The sequence below is a fragment of the Dermochelys coriacea genome, chromosome 14 (assembly GCF_009764565.3).
Source record: "Dermochelys coriacea isolate rDerCor1 chromosome 14, rDerCor1.pri.v4, whole genome shotgun sequence".
NCBI classification, from domain to species: Eukaryota; Metazoa; Chordata; order Testudines; family Dermochelyidae; genus Dermochelys; species Dermochelys coriacea.
The window spans coordinates 14,587,284-14,603,082 of record NC_050081.1 but is presented as its reverse complement, the minus strand read 5'-3'; the positions used below and the strand labels follow the sequence as shown (position 1 = coordinate 14,603,082).

The following is a 15,799-nucleotide window of genomic DNA, read 5'->3' as shown; positions in this document are numbered from 1 at the left end:
CCCAAGCCCTGGGCGGCAGGGTTCAGGTTACAGGCCCCCTGCCTGAGGCGGAAGCCTTTAGGTTTTGGGTTTGTCCCCTGCTCCAAGGGTAGTGGGGCTCGGGCTTTGGCTTTGCCCCTCCCCACCCCTGCCCAGGGTGGCAAGGTTTGGGTGGGCTCAGGCTTCGGTCCCTCCTCCTGGGGCTCTGTAGTTATTTTTGTTGTCAGAAGGGGGTATGGTGAAACGAAGTTTGAGAACCCCTGATCTAGTCTGACATCCTGTATAACACAAGCCACAGAACTCTGAAAGTGACTTGATGTTTTTTGTTTTGATTACGTTCCCAAACTGGGTGTGTTATGCTCTCACCTCTGCCATCCTCTTCCGTCCCCAGCTCACACAGAGCAGCAGTCATTTAAAATTCAAGTTCTCTGAATTCATTGGTGGAAACATCTGTCTAAGGGACTCGGGCACTGTATTCTCAGTAATAAGGAGAAGGACCACCAGGAAAACATCTATAAAGGGTCTCCATTATAATCCCCTGCTAAAAATCACACTTTCAAAGTGTTACTTTAGGACAACACTTTGCAAGAAAGGGGCATGTTTTCCTCTTGGTAAGTGAATGATGCTGATTGGGGTCACTAGGAGTTATGCAGGCAGCAAGGAGGTGGAGTGACCTAATGTATAAGGCACTGAACTGAGTGTCGGGAGACCTGGGTGCTATTCCTGACTTTGCCATCGGGTCTGTGTCTGTTTCCCAGCTGCAATATATGGCCTGGCTTTATTTTTCTTCCACCTTTCCCCATCTGTTTCTCATGCCATGTTTACATTACAAAATTATGTTGACCTAACATATGTCAGCATACAGCCACCAGTTATTAAATGTGCACACAGTTGGCTTTTTGTGTTGGCGGTGCAGTCCTCACCCGGAGTGCTTGTATGGATCGTATTGTCAGTGTGGGACGGCTCCTGAGAGCTGGTAATAGTAGAGTGTCTACGTTGACACTTCATCAACCTAATAATATTGACAGTGACCCTATGCCTCTTGGGGAGGTGGTGGTGTTAAATCGATGTAGAGAGGCTCTTACTCTGACAGGAGCCAAATTTAAGTGAGGATACTTCCACAGCTAGGTCTACGCAAGGCAGCTTACATTGACCTAACCGGGTTGTGCAGACCAAGCCTTTGTCTAATTTCTTCTGATCTCTCAATGCCCCTTTTCTTTCTCCAGCCCCTGTATCTTTTTGTTCTCTTCTTCTGTGTGTGTCCAGTCCTATTAATTCCTTCCTTCCTCGACTTCTCCATCCACTCTCTTCTCTGCCTAATTGGCCCTTGCTCCGTCCTTATTTTTTTCCCCACCCCTTGGTCTCTTCCGTGAATCTCCTTTCCACTCGCTCTGTCACTGCTCCCTTCTCCCCCATCTCTGGTCACTGGCTGCTAAACACCCCCATGCCCGTCCCTCCCTGCCCCACCTGCTTGCTTGCTGGGTCCTGGAGGGCAATGCCCCTTTCAACACTTTGGCTGCTGGATGATAACGCTGCTTCTCTCCTTGCTTCTGCACTTTGGCTGTTGGATGCTTTCCCCACACCTTGCACTTGCTCCCTTGTATTACACAACCTGGGTGATTCTCTGTTTCTTCCCTTCAGGGAGAAGGAGCAGTACAAGGGCCCATTGGCAGTGTTGCCAACTCTGACCATTTTATCAAAAGTCTCAGGATATTTGAGGTTGGTCTTTCTTGAAGCTGCAGCTCCAGGAGTCATGTGACTACATGTGCATCTCTGCTTTCCTTTGATTTTTAAAAAGGAAGTTTTTAGCTCTCATGGTGGTGGAGAAAAGTTTGTAAATGTGACCCGCATACACCTTAAAGGCTTAGAAATCACAGGGCAAAGAAAAAGAGCCCCAAATATATATTTAAAACAAAGCTTATTATTTTAAGCCATTTTCATGATTGAAGGGGGGCTGATGAATATTTGAACAGCTGCAATTGGCAAAACAACAGTAGAGTCTGTTTTCAGCTCTGGCAAGGTCAGCAGCTGAGTGGTGGTAGAGGGAACAGGTGCACCAGCAACAGTTGAGGACCTGGGGTGCCAAACCTACAGCCCAGAGACTGGATCTGACACCCCGCACCCTTCCCTCCACTTTGGAGCTCCCTTTGGAATGAACAGAGGGATCCAACCTGCACCTGCCAGTGCCAGCCTCTTGCAACACAGCCTGGAAGGAGCAGAAGCTAGAGTGGGTGGAGCTGAGGAGGGAGCTGGTACCTGATGGGGCACAGGCACCTGAGCTCCTCCCTGTCTAGGCTGCAATGCCATAACACACAGCATCCCAGGGCCCAGACGAGGCTCCATCCTCTCCTGCCTCGCTTCTTGTGTCTGTTGCTTTAATGGGCTCCTAGAAGAGGGGAGAACTTCTTTCCAGCCCCATAGTGTCAGGAAAGGGCTGTTTCTTTCCCCTCCCAGGGATGGAAATCCTCCATGGGGGGGAACCCCCAAAAGGCAGAGAGGAAAACAATGTTGAGAAGGGGAAGAATATGCCCAAAATAGGGCAATGGTGTAGGGAAAACTCACCAAAGGAAGGGAGGTGACTGGCCATGTGGGATGCATAGAGGGTTGTGATGTGGGGGAAAGGGAGGGGTCCCAAATGCATTTATTTGATGATGACTAGAGTTGGCCAGGAAACTGTTCTCCTGCCTTTTGAGAATTAGATTTTTTTTTTTTAAATAATCTCAATCCTGAATCTGGAGGAAAAGTCCATCTCATATTTTTGCCAACTGATCTGATCTGAAATTTTGGAGGGGGTAGGGGGATTTTCAATTAAAAAAATAGTCATTTTGACCTGAAAAACAGAACACTCTTGTTTTGAAAATGTCAAAACATTCTGTTTCAGCAATTTTGAATTTCAAAATATTTTAGACTATTTTAGAGATTTGTTGAAACGGGCCGTTTCCCACGAATGGTTTTAGTTTTGGTGCATTTGCATTTTCTCATGGAAAAAAATGTTTCGCTGGAACATTCCTACCCAGCTCTAGTTACTAAGTCCTTAATTTTCTTTAACTGCAGCGTTTAACTCTGGGACTCACAGACACGCACTCTACAGCCAGGCAAGGCTGCACAGTGCCTGTTGTCAGTGAATCCCTCACTTCTACCCTGGGGCCCCTGACTGACACTGGTTAACTTGGCCCTCATCTCAGAACTCGCTTGACATGCCGGTGCTGGGGGGAGACTTAGCAAGAGAGATGAAGTGACAATTAGTTTTGTTGCAGCCTTGGTCTCCATGTCTGTCTGCTAGCTGCTTCACGCTGTTCTGTTCTGCAGAGGTTCTTATATTGTGATTGATCATCAGTGTAGCATCTGAGTGCCTTCCAATACTCTGTTAAGCAATGGGACTCACATCTGTGATGTGGTTTGTTCTTTCACCCTCTCTCTAGGGGAATGGGTTGGACAGTGGGCTCTCCTCACAGGGCCAGACTTTGGGCCTAATTCTCTGCTGGTGTAAATTGGTGCCTCGCTATGGCCATTTGCACTTGCCAAGAATCTGGCCCTTTCAGATCACCTGAGCTCTTGTCCATTTTGGGTACAGAGCTGCACTGAATCTGCCCCTATAAAGCATATGCAGTTAAACACACCAATGACATTGCATTAATGGAAGGCACTTGCATTTAATGTGAAGGTTGGGAAATCAATGAAGGACTAGGGATTCCAGAGCTGCCCATATGAACTCTGCCATGTAGCATCACCAGCAGCATTTTCTGTACCTGGTTTTTTTTTTTTTGTTTTTTTTTAAATGTAGACTGTAATGTAGTATGTTTGATTGTATATGCCTTGCATTCTCAACCAAGGGGTTGCAAACAGATGTCAGGGGGTCACAACCACCCCATATTGCTTAATGGGGAGCCTGGCTTTCTGGTACAGAAAAGGGGAATCTGATATGGAAAAGGTAAATATTTGGTATACACTAACAACATACAGTTCCTAGGATATGCTATTTGGGAAGGTTAAACCCTTGAGATTGACTCCACCATGTGATGATGTCCGGGTTGCCAATGCTGTGGGGGAGAGCAAATCCAGCCAATAGAAACAATGTTTTCATTGAAATAAAATAAATCATGAAACCATTTCATTTGTAAAACCCTTTACTTTTGCAAAGATTTTAGGCACCAATGACCCTTTTAAACTTGTTCCCTAGTACAAATAAAAAAAGTAAAGAAAGAAAATATGATTCAGCAGCATCTGTTAATCTGGGTGTCTCATGGTTTCAGTTAGAGAAATCCAGGCCCCTGCAATAGCTACTTGTAATATTCATAACAGGCTTCTATATTCCTGCTAATTGTTAAAGTGAAAATTTAAATTAGTCCTGCTCCATAACTAGGGCTCCTGGGTAGTATGATAACACAAACAAATCGCTTTGACTTGAATGGGATCAAGCCCAGTGAGCCAGAGTGTCAAAGGCACTCAAAGATGCCTAGTGAGATGTTTTACAACACCACCTGGTTCAGCGCTGTGGATTAAGGATGGAGTGAATGCTATTTCTCTTGGTGTTGATGGTTTTAGCTCAGAGCTTTTAATGCTACTATAACTGTTTTTAACTTGTTGGCTAGTGTAAAGTCCTAAAACCATTCAAAGGTCACTGTGGCTGGTCAGGTTTCAGAGTAGCAGCTGTGTTAGTCTGTATTCGCAAAAAGAAAAGGAGTACTTGTGGCACCTTAGAGACTAACAAATTTAGTCTCTAAGGTGCCACAAGTACTCCTTTTCTTTTTGTGGCTAGTCACAGTTTCTCCAGCTGTTACAAGCAGTTTTGTTACAGCAACAATTCCCCAGGAATAGGTCGTTTCCTATTAGAGTATCGGAGTCTAGTTTAGACAGCAAATAGTTAACTAACAGAGTCAGGGTCATTACATAAGCTGCTGTCTCTCTTGAAATGCCAGGTGTCACTTTCAGGACCCAGTGATGTTCTCAGTAGTCTTCTCTGTGTGTTTTCCTTATCGGTTTTAACCAGAACAGAATCTCATTGTTATGAACTGCTGTGTGACTGAGAAATGTAAGTGAAGCTTGGCTTGTGCACAATACCAGCTGAGATTATGAACCTGATCATATTACATCGTATTTGTACGTTCTTATTGTCACAGACTTCACGTATATGAGAGTCGGTGGGTGGATTTTAAAAAACTGAAATAAAGAATATTGGAAATCTTTGTACATCTTTTGAGATATTAAAATGTTATTTCATTGCTTCAAGGCTTTAACCTTTTGTTTTTAGCTTTCTTTCTCAGAAAGGCATGAGGATCATTATTGGTAACACTCTCAGGCCTCTGGTGAGAATGAGTCCCTATTGTGCTAGGTGCTGTACAAATAATTAGTAAGATGTAGTTTGTGTCCTAAATAATGTACAAATATAAATAATGAGACACACCCAGGATCGGAGAAGGAAGTATTTGCCTCATTTTATAGATGGGGAACTGGGGCCCAGAGAGAGATTAAAGATGACATTTTCAAAAGAGCTCGCACCCACAACTGGGGCCAGATTTTCAAAAGAGCTCAGCTCCCACTTAGGCACCCAAATAAATGGCCAGATTTTCAGAAGAGCTCAGCAGGTGTAGTATATGTTGTACACTGAGCTCTTGCAAAAAGGTGGCCTTGCGTGGTTTGCCCACACAGCAAGCCTATGGCAGAACCAGCACATACCCCCAGAACTCGTTAGTTCCAGGCTAGTACCTCAAGTGAAAAACTATATTGATTCCTTTGTAGGCTGAACCCCAGGCTGGGATCCAGGGCCTCCTAAATTCTACAGCCTCCTGGGCCAGGGATTCACTGCAATCTGATCCTGAGAGGGGCAGCCCACACTCTGTTCCTGTTGGCATTAGCACCACTCGGAGCCGGGCTTTCTGGAAACTGGTCCCCTAGGGCCAGCCCTGCGAGGTGCTGACACCAACAGGGGTGGCAGGTGCTTGCAGACTCTGGCCCACAGCCTCTCTGCGCTGCACTGCTCCAGCTCACGTGTGGGGAATAACACGGGGGAGAGGGGTGCTGTGAAGGCTGGCCAAGCCCCCTCCCCTGCCTAAAACTGCGCCTTGTTCTCTCTCACACAGAGGAGCAGGGTTTATTTCATAGCCTAGTAAAGCTCTTTTAAACCAGAAAGTTGGGGTCATGCAAACCCCAAGCCCTGGGGAAGGGATCCCTTAACCCCCCGCCCCCCCCCGTGGGTTTTTTCCTTCCTTTGCAGGATCCCCCCAGTAGGTGTTTTGTTTTTTTAAGTATTCTCTCAGTTGTGCACCATGCGGTCAGCTGACCATTAATACTGGGCCCCAGCGACAGCTGGAGGCTGCGGGCGGCCCGTCCTCCCGCGCCAAGCTGTCCCAAGCCACGCCCACTAGCGGCCCCGCCCCCCAGGCCCGGGAAAGGGGAGTAGGGCTCCCTTAAAGGGCCACGCTCCTGCCCTGTCGGACTCCACTGAGTTGCCGGGGTGGAGTTTGGGCCAAAGTTGGGGGGGGGGGGGGCAGAGGGAGTGAGGGGCGGGGAAGGGAACAGTGAAGGCGGAGAGGGGGGCAGAGCCGGGGGAGCCGGAGCGCGGGAAGGGAGAGGCACGCGCGCCCCCCCCCCCCCCCGACGGCGCCGGTCTCGTGGCGCGCGGGGCAGGGCGCGGGACACGAGCGCGCGTGGGGCAGGGGCTGGAGCGGGTCCCGCGGCGGAGGGCCGGAGGCAGGACGTCTGCCCCGCCCGTCAGCCCGCCCCACCGACACCTGCTACCGGCCGGGGCGCGCAGCCACCCCCGTCCCTGTGCGTGGAGCCGTGGGGCTCCCCCCGCCGCCGCCGCCGCCGCCATGAGCAGCCCTCCGGCCCCCCCGAGGGCAGCGCCTGCTGCTCCGCCGCGGGGAGGCGGCAGCCCCGGCGAGCCCTCGCCGCCGCCAGCCCGCTCTGCCTGAGCCCCTGCTGGGGGGGAGGGACGGCGAGCCCCGCACTTGCTCCCAGCCCCAGCAGCGGGGACGGCGCCCGGGACGCTGGAGCGCCCAGACCCGCCTCGACCAGCCGGGGCGGCAGCTGCCCGCGGTCTCCCTCTAGTAAGTACCCGCGACGCATCCCCGGCCCCGGCCCGTGTCTCTGGCCTCGACTCAGGTAGGCGAGCGGGGCTGTGGCTGGGCGAGCGATCGCTCGTCTCGTGGCGGGCGGGGAGGGCTCCAGCCCTGCAAAGGGGACCGACACCCGAGGACGCAACTTTTGTCTGCGGCACCTAGCCCGCCAGGCTGGTGGTCCCTCCCCAGTGATTCCCCTTCACCTCCTCTCTCCAGCCGCCCCCACCCCTGTTGCTCGGGTCCCCTTTGCCGGGCACTCCGGAGGACGGGGCTAGCTTCCCTTCCTCGGCTGCATCCCGAGCACCAGGTTGACTGCGTTGACCAGAGGCGATTAAGTGGCAAAACATCAGGTTTTAATGTGTCCTTTAAAAATGGATCCCGCTGTCGGTATTTACATCCCCCTCTAGCACCTTGCGTAACGTAGCATGAGGCAGGACGCTTTGCCTTTATTTTTCGTTAATCCACGCTTGACCTTTTTAAGCTGCATGTTTCTGCGTGTGCCTGAGCCGGAGGCATGTCCGAGGCGCCCAACCTCGGGGAGAAATGTTTCCATGTTGCCTCTGCACTCTTGGCATTTGCCTGGCAATGATTGTTGCTCTGGGTTCTAATTGTTATCGAAAGGCTTCCCGCCTCCAACTGTTGCTGCAGGAGGAGCTAGGCGAGAAAGGGGGAAAATGTTTATCCGATCAAGGTTGAAAGGAGACGCAGCTTGACTGAGAGGAGTCTATGAATTGCAACTCATTTCCCATCTGGAGTCCCAAGTGAAGGAAAAAGGGGGGGGGGGGAGAGGCTGGAAGAAAATGGCAAAGAAAGTAAGGGGGGAAATTTGAGGGGGGGGGCAGAGGGGAAGTTGGAATATTTTCCTTTTGGGAAAACTTACAATCCATTGCAGCTTTTTCCTCTTTTTTGGCTCAGTCTAGACTCCCATCATTTGCTCTGCTTGATAGATCCTTCTCGCTCATCCATGCAATGACAACAAGCATATAGTAATAGTCTCCCCTTCCTCCTGGCTTTCCTCTTCCTCCTCCAGTCATGCTTCTGTTCAGTATTTCTCACCTAAGGGTTGCATTGATTTAATTACTTAAAAATATCAACAACTCTCTGTTTTCCCTCCCTCCCCCCCCCCAACACTGCACATTTTTCACTTGCATTCTCAGGTTTGGAGGTTTCTCTAGTTAAGATGTTTTTAAGCAGCAGGACCCTTTTTTATTTAATCCCTAAAGTCAAAATGTCTGCAAGAGCTTTTCTCCATGTCAGACCCCAACATTCAGCATTTGGGGGGAACAACAGAGAGACTTAAAATACAAGTAATGTTCACTCATCACATCTATTAAAATAAACAAACAAACCTGACTGGCTTTAGGATGTGGAAGTATAAGAAAAACTCAATAGGTTGTTGCTTTTAAAATGACATTTTGCAGGCACTTGGTCTATAACATGAAATGAAGGTATTTTTTGTTTTGTTTTCTGCTAGTTTAAAAGCAAACAGCAAAACATTAAAATGTTTTATTTGCTACCCTTCCCTCCTTCATCTATTTCTGTTTCTGTTGTAGTCAACCACACTGTGTTCTAACAGAATGGTAAATACAAGTTTTCATGGCAGACCCTAAGGAAATAACCATTGCGGACTTTAAGCTCAATAATGTGATCACAAAACAACTGTTTGCATAAGTGGGTTGGAAAAATGTTTGGAGCCATATTGTTTCTTAAGGCAGAGCTGACGAGAGAAAATGCAACACCTTTTATTGGATCAACAGATAATGCAGAATACACTGAACAAGCTTTCGGCTCTCCAAAGGCATCATCAGTACTTTAAGCAGGAGCCAGAGCTTGCGTGTTTGTGATACTTGTTGTCTTAATCTTCAAAGTGCATTAAACTCAGTCTTTCTCCCGTTTCAATCAGTGGCAAACCTCTTGTTGACTTCCATGGGAATGGACTCGGGGCTATTATTCCCCCACCCCTCCCCCGGCCTTCCCTGGTAGGAGGTAGGTGTTACTATCCCAGTTTTACAGATGGGGACACTTATTCTTTGGTCTCCCAGTCTCTCCTTGTCCACAAATGGGCCACATGCTTTGACCTGCCACCCATCATACAGCAGCAGCCAGCCTCCCTCAGGCTGATAATCTGCCTTTTAAATAATTTCCCTAAATAAGTACTTACATGATGCTTATTTAGAGGCTTTTTAAAATGTGGATTAAAGGGACTATGGTGTGTGTGTGGAGGGGAGTGCGTTAGTACTAACAGAAAATCTGCAGCTTGCACCAAACCAAAAACTAGCCAACTGAGCAAAGATGATCCTTTTCTTCTCCACCTCTCCTTCTAGTGTAAATAGCCATAAGGATGAGGCACAGGCTGGCCCAAGATGGGAAACTATCCTTGATTTCACCACTCTGTGCTTAGGGATGCAATCAGATATATTGGGATGTAAATACCCAAGCCCAGGGTCTTGTCAGTGCCAAAGAGCAGAGCCTGAACATTAGCTTTTAATTTCCTGGGCTTTTCTTAGCTTTGCTGCAGATGCTAGATGTTGCTTTGATGCTGTTATTTGGTAGTTCAGTTTTGTTTTGCCTGATTTCCCCCCCTCCCCCTTTTTTTACCATCAGTCTTTCTATTGTGTGCCATTCCTGATTTCTTTTATTAATTCATTCTCCCCCTCCAACAATATTTCCCCCTCCCACACATCCTCTCATGCTGGGGTGCGTACCACTAAAACTAAACCAAATGAGCTGGGTTTAACCCCTTTCCTGTTTAAAATAAACATAATTAGCATTTATTTCACTCCTTGTATGGAGAATCTCAGAGCACTTTATGATCATTAAGTCTTGCAACATCCCTGTAAAATAGGTAGGTACAGGCTGGTATTGATTGGATGAAGAGATCTAGCTCTTCAGGACAGGGACTGTCACGTATGTGGTGTGTGGATAGTGCCTTGCACCAAGGAGCCCTAATTCCTGATAGGGGCATCTTGATGATAGTGAATAATAATAGATCGAAGTATTACTATATCCATTTTACAGATCAGGAAACTGAGACAGAGGCTAAGATCACACAGAGAGTCAGTGACAGAACCAGGCATAGAGCTTGATTCCTGATTCCTTCCCTTCATGCCCACTGAGATCATCCAGCGATTTCAGAGATTGATCTAATTTACTCCTTTTGCTTAAAAAACGTCTTTGCTGGGATACAGTTATGGCATCTGCTAAGTTTACACAAAGTTGGCTTTGGGTGGGGGAGGGGGGCATGTGAGCGTGTTTGGTGCCCTGGTCAGAAACTTAAGTATCCCCTGCTCCACAACTGCCCCCACCCCAAGGCCCTGCTGTGCCGGCCGTGCTGTGCCAACCCTGCTATGCCCTTACACTCAGTACAGCCACTGAAGTCAATGTAGCTTATCAGTGCAGCTGCTTTATCACCCAGAGAAGTGGCTGTTGAGCAACACCAGCCAGTCCCCTGGACCGCTCCACCCCGACTGAATTTGCACCTCCATAACCTGCCCCTCCCAGGGCCAGTGGAGGTGGCACATGCTTTTGCTTTTTTTTTTTTTTTAAATGAATACATTTTCAGGTGAGATTTGAACTAAGTGAGATTAATTTTGCTGGCAATGCCTGTAAGATCTGCAAGGACAGGCTCTACGATGAGACAGGCTTCGCTCAGTGGCTCCCCTTGGTTTGGCTGGAGAGAAAGCTCCCTTTTGGCTTACTTGGGAGAGTTGCTGCCTCAAGGCCTAGAGGGGTCTCAGCTGCAGTCCTGTGCAGGTTGCATGCCCAGTGAAACCTCTGGATGGAGGAATGCATTCATTCGGTTAGCCCCCTTCCGCTTGGCAGGCACAACTAACAGCACGTAAGCATCCTTGTAACTGGACGCTTCTCCAAAATAGCAGTATGGCCGTTCCCTTCCTTTGAAGATGTATGTGTGATCACCAGGGAATGACAGGAGCTATTGGCTGAGAAACTGCACCATAAGCTAAAGAAGCTCCCAGGATAAAGAGATGTTTAGTTGTCGGTGGAGGTGCCTAGGGACTGTTGCTGTTGGTTTCATTTGTTTGCACTACCAGACTCTTGGAAATAGGGTTCTAGGGAACTCTGGCAAGCTAAGCAGCATTGACCCAGGTCACAACTTGGAGGGGAGCCCTCCCCTGGTGATTCGCTGGCGGATGCTCCTCTCCCTGATTGTCTGAAATGGTTTGTGCAGTAGCTCACCCTCCTGATGGCTTAGTGCATCTGGACGAGGATGTGATTCTGACAGATCCATTCCAGCACCTCCTCCAGGCACCTTGTTGCCATGGTTGTCCGGGTGCATCAGAGACTTCTGAAGCACCAATCCCATCATTCTCCGGAATTGTTGTTGGGAAGAAGGGGCTTTGGGGTGACTTCCAAGCAGGAGGCACTGCATTCTGAGGGGAGTGGCTGAACCGGGGTAGCTGCAAGAGTCAGGGGATGCTGCTCATGCTGTGGAGAAGCCAGTGCAGATTGCACTGGTTCAGCTGGGCCTACAGGAAGAACCTTCTCCTTGGCATTGAAGATGGATAGTACAGCCAATGGTCCTAAAATGCCAAGGATGGCAGTGACATGGTGTTGCAAACTCCAGGTGTTCCAGCCAATGGTCAGGAGAGGATCAATTTCCCAGTGTGAGGAGGCATGTACCATTCCCATGTCAGAACTGAATCCCAGTTTGGTGCTTGAGGTCCCCTCTTCATAGGAGATGTAAGTGGAGCGGGAGGTCCTGCCACTGACTGCAATTAAAGATTTCATAGCACTTGCCTTGTAAGAGTAAGGATCTGGCCAAGTTCCAGTTGAAATCATTGTATTCTGCTGACCTCAATTTCCCCCTGCAGTCAGAAATGGAGAGAGTATTCTCACTCAGAGTCTGTCCTTGGCTTTTAAGCAGCTGCTACGTTCCAACCTAGCCCTGGATGCATTTCAGTAGTGGGTGAGTTAATTCTTGTGTTTGTGTCAATCTACCTTCCTTTATCATCTCAGTCAGGGTGCTAGCTGTGGGGTGGTGGGAACATTTGCCACTGTAGGGCTCCATCCTGCAAGGCACTGAGCATTTTGGACCCGATCCAGCAAAGCACTTTAGCACATTCAGCAGGTGAACGGTCCGTTTAAAATCAATACTTAACCCACCTGCTTAAGTGCTTTGCTGGATTGGGATTAGAGTGTTTGGCACCTTGTGGCATTGAGTCTTCAGCTAGCTTGCCAATCAGGATGTTGCCTTTGGGGAGGATGCTGGAACAACAACGAGGGGTCTGTTACCAGCTCAGGCAGGGTATCAGCCATGGAGGGAGAGAGAGGACTCCTTCCATTGCAGCCAGCCCACTGGATGGAGGGGACTTCCACCAGCTGTGGAGCTGCTAATGGTTGAGCCATGATGAGAAGTTGATTATGTGTTAGTGATGTGTCAGGTGCAAACAAATCTGATCAGCAGCTGTGAGGACAAAGTGCTGCCTAAAGTATATTTAAATGTCCTTGAGGAGAAATTAAACTGGCAAATCACTGTTTTTAAGAGAGGTTTTTTCCTCTGCTCAGGTAGTTGAGGCCATATTCCCTATGAATTATTTATTGCAGGACTAAAAATACTTTGAAATTCACAGCAAGAGTGTAAGAGATTCTTCCTTCTCCAGCCCAGGCGGGTGGGTGGGGAGACTGGGTGTGTGGTGTGCTAAGCTGGGGTCAACTATCTGTTTTCCTGTGGCAATGAGTATAATGGTGAACCCTAGAACTGTGGGAGATTCCTAGGTTTCCATAGCCAGGTATTAAGGCATCAGTTTGTTCCTGCCATTCCCTCCACTTAACTCTTAAACGTCACCTGCTGCTGAGTGTTGCAGGTTCTCTGGAGAGGGTTTGGAGATTCAGTCCAGTCCTGGCCTGAATACAAGCAGATGCTGAAGAAAGCTGGGTGGGTGAGTTAGTTCTCCTGTTGGATTTGACCTAAACTTCTCTTTGAGGACAGAAAGCAGATTTGAGGCAAACTGATGTTCTCCTGTTCTCCATTGGCTCCCTAGCAAGGAAGAAACTGCAGGGCCTTCCCCCCCGGTCACTGGGTGGGGATAATTGTGCCCATCACTGTAGCCTAAGGACAGAACCACTGGCTTCCCTGTCTGGTCTCGCTGCCAGGCTGTGAGATTGGGCCATGCACTAGTGTTGCTTCTTTACACAGGACCTCATGCTTATTGGCAACAGAACACCAGGTCCCCCTGCTAGGTGAGGGGGACAGGGTTGTGACTGTGCAGGTTGCTGCAGGGGCCACTGTACTACCACTGTTTAAAGTTGACCTGGCTTCTCATTCCCAGAGGAGATCCAGGAGAGTCCAAGGGAGTGAGACCTTTTGCGTTATGAAGGAAGTGTTATTCTGCAAGAGCCAGAGTTGAGCCCTGCTCTAGCCTATGGAGAGAGAACGAAGATGAAATCTCATCACTACAGTATTTGTGTTATTGTAGGGTCTAGGAGCCCCAGGCATGGCCCAAGACCCCATTGTACTAGGTGCTGGATAAACACAGAACAAAGACTGTCCCTGCCCCAAGGAGCTGACAATCTTGACCAATAGCCTGTGCAGCAGGGGTGCAATTCAATAAGTGCCTCCTTTAAAGATGGCTCTCCTCTGCTAGAAACCTTCCAGTTGGGCTTTAATTATTATTAATTAAATTAGCTATTTAATTATTAGCTATTGCAATTATGTGGAGCTTTTCTGCAAACCCGAATCCTCCCAGCCATCCTCTGTAACTTGACTCATCCCCCTTAGCTGGAGGGAGAAAGTGCAGTTACATAGTCTTATTCCCATTCTTCAGAGATGGTGCAGAGGTTAAGTGACTTGCCCAAGGCTGCAGAGGGACCCAGTGTCACAACTAGGAGTAGAACTCAGGAGGTCCTGTCTTCTAGGCCTGTGCTGCAGCCTCCGTGTCCCGCCTTTCTTAGCGATGAAACGGAGCAGGGATGGAGTGCGAAAGGAGCGGAGTAAAAGCATGAGGAGAGGGAAGGACCTAGGATGTGAAACAGCGTGTGCAGCCCAGCAGGCTGCAGGTCCCCTGGTGGGAGGAGCTCCTCCCTGCAAAGATGCATTTGGAATTACAGCTTTTAATTACAATTGGCATTTCCAAGACTCCTGCTGGCAGCCAACATCTTGCTGCAAAAGTGACACCTACGTTTGTGTCAGTAGCAGGGTGGGAGGCCGTTGTCACCATGTAAAGGAGCCTCCCTCTTGCTCCGTTCCTTAACATCAGAGGATGGTCAAACATCTCCATTCATTACTCAACCATTAACGATCCTCTCTGGATTGGTCAGTTGGCATTGCATGTGGAAGGGAAAGGTTCAGTGGGGCAGTCTGGCACTTAAAGCATAGGGCACAGGGATTTGGTCCCTGACCTGCTGGTGACCTGAGGGAAGTCAATTGACTGCCATGTGCCTCAGTTTCCCCATTGTGTGAGGAGGAGGAGGATATTACTGATTGATTTTGCAATGGAGGGTAAGAGTCTTCGCTAAGGTTTGCAAAGCACTTTGAGATCTTCCAATGGAAAGTGCTATAGGAAGGCAGAGACTGGAAGTTCTTTGAGCCAGGAACTGTTTTGTTCTGTGTTTGTAAAGTGCTTAGCACAGTGGGGTCCTGGCCCAGGACTGGGGGTCCTAGGCTCTATCACCATATAAATAAAACAGTGGCATAATTGGATCCAAACACCCCAATATATCGGGGGAGGGGAGTACATCTGGCATCTAGATCCAAACCCAAACTTTGCACATGGGGCCCAACAAACCCCTGCTCCAACTCTGAGGTGCAGAGAATCCCAATTTGGGTGCAATGTTGGCAGTTGGGCCTATCTCTAGTGTAATGACCTTGGGCCCTGGGCTCCCTCCCTGGTTAGTTGAGTCACGAGCTGGTGTCTGTTGTTTCTATCAGAGTGGGGCCTGCAGGTCATAGGCCTGTTGGGAGGGGCACAATACACCCACATATTGCAAAGACAGTGCCTGCCCTAAGAGCTCAGTCCCCCACATGGGGCCACTTCTCAGCAGGATACACCAGGCAGCACCTGTTGGCATGGGAGCAGGAGACTGTTTTGGACAGTACAGTTTGAGGCCAGATGCCTGCTGTGTTGACCCGTGAGTGGGGGCAGAAAGGCTATTTTATCATTCCGCGCTTTGGAATTTCTTCCTCAAAAGTTTCTGGCTACTGTCAAACAGGGTACTGCACCAGGCTGACCGCTGGCTGGATCTGGTGCCAATCAAAATCTATTTGGCAAAAAATAATGAAACTGACATATACACAATGCAGGAAGGGAAGAGGTAGTCCCTGCCAGACATTCATGGGCCATTAGAGCAAGGGGTGGCTAGTTTTGGGGGCAGGAAATTTGGCTTCCTGTCCTCACTGATAAATTCCCTGGTTTAATGGGTGTGTCCAGCTTCCAGCTGAGCTGAAGTTCACAGTAATTAGAATCTCCCTGAACTTTGCAGGGCTTTGTCATATGTCCCCATTTTGCAGGATTAGCTCCTAAACCTCTGCCTTCTCCAAAATACTTACAGCTCATTTTTCCCCCCTCAAATGTTTTAATATTTTATTATTACCCTGGGTACTTAATCTTTGAGTTGATGGAACTGAAGGTGCCTATCAGCCTGTGAAATACATTTTTTTTTTAAATTTAAAATGGAAGGCAAGCTGCTCTCTGGTAACTGACAGCCCAGGGATGGCGGGGTGAGGGGAGGAGAATGGGAAAGTGGAGACAATATTGCTGCTGAAGATCGTTTAAAATAATATAAAAACGTTCAAGGGCTCC

General features: G+C 48.6%; 1 protein-coding gene across 3 annotated transcripts in view; it reads left to right on the top strand.

The window, feature by feature from the left end:
• Positions 1 to 6,664: 6,664 nt before the first annotated feature.
• The window catches only part of GRIN2C (glutamate ionotropic receptor NMDA type subunit 2C), a 46,602-nt gene continuing 37,467 nt past the window's right edge, over positions 6,665 to 15,799 (top strand). For 2 of the 3 annotated variants that reach the window (XM_038372219.2, XM_043497578.1), the window contains exon 1: positions 6,665 to 7,028. The gene's annotated coding sequence lies outside the window, so the exon portion shown is untranslated. Of the gene's footprint in view, positions 7,029 to 8,797; positions 9,027 to 15,799 lie in introns of those variants that run through there. The other variant, XM_043497577.1, reaches the window with a different exon arrangement.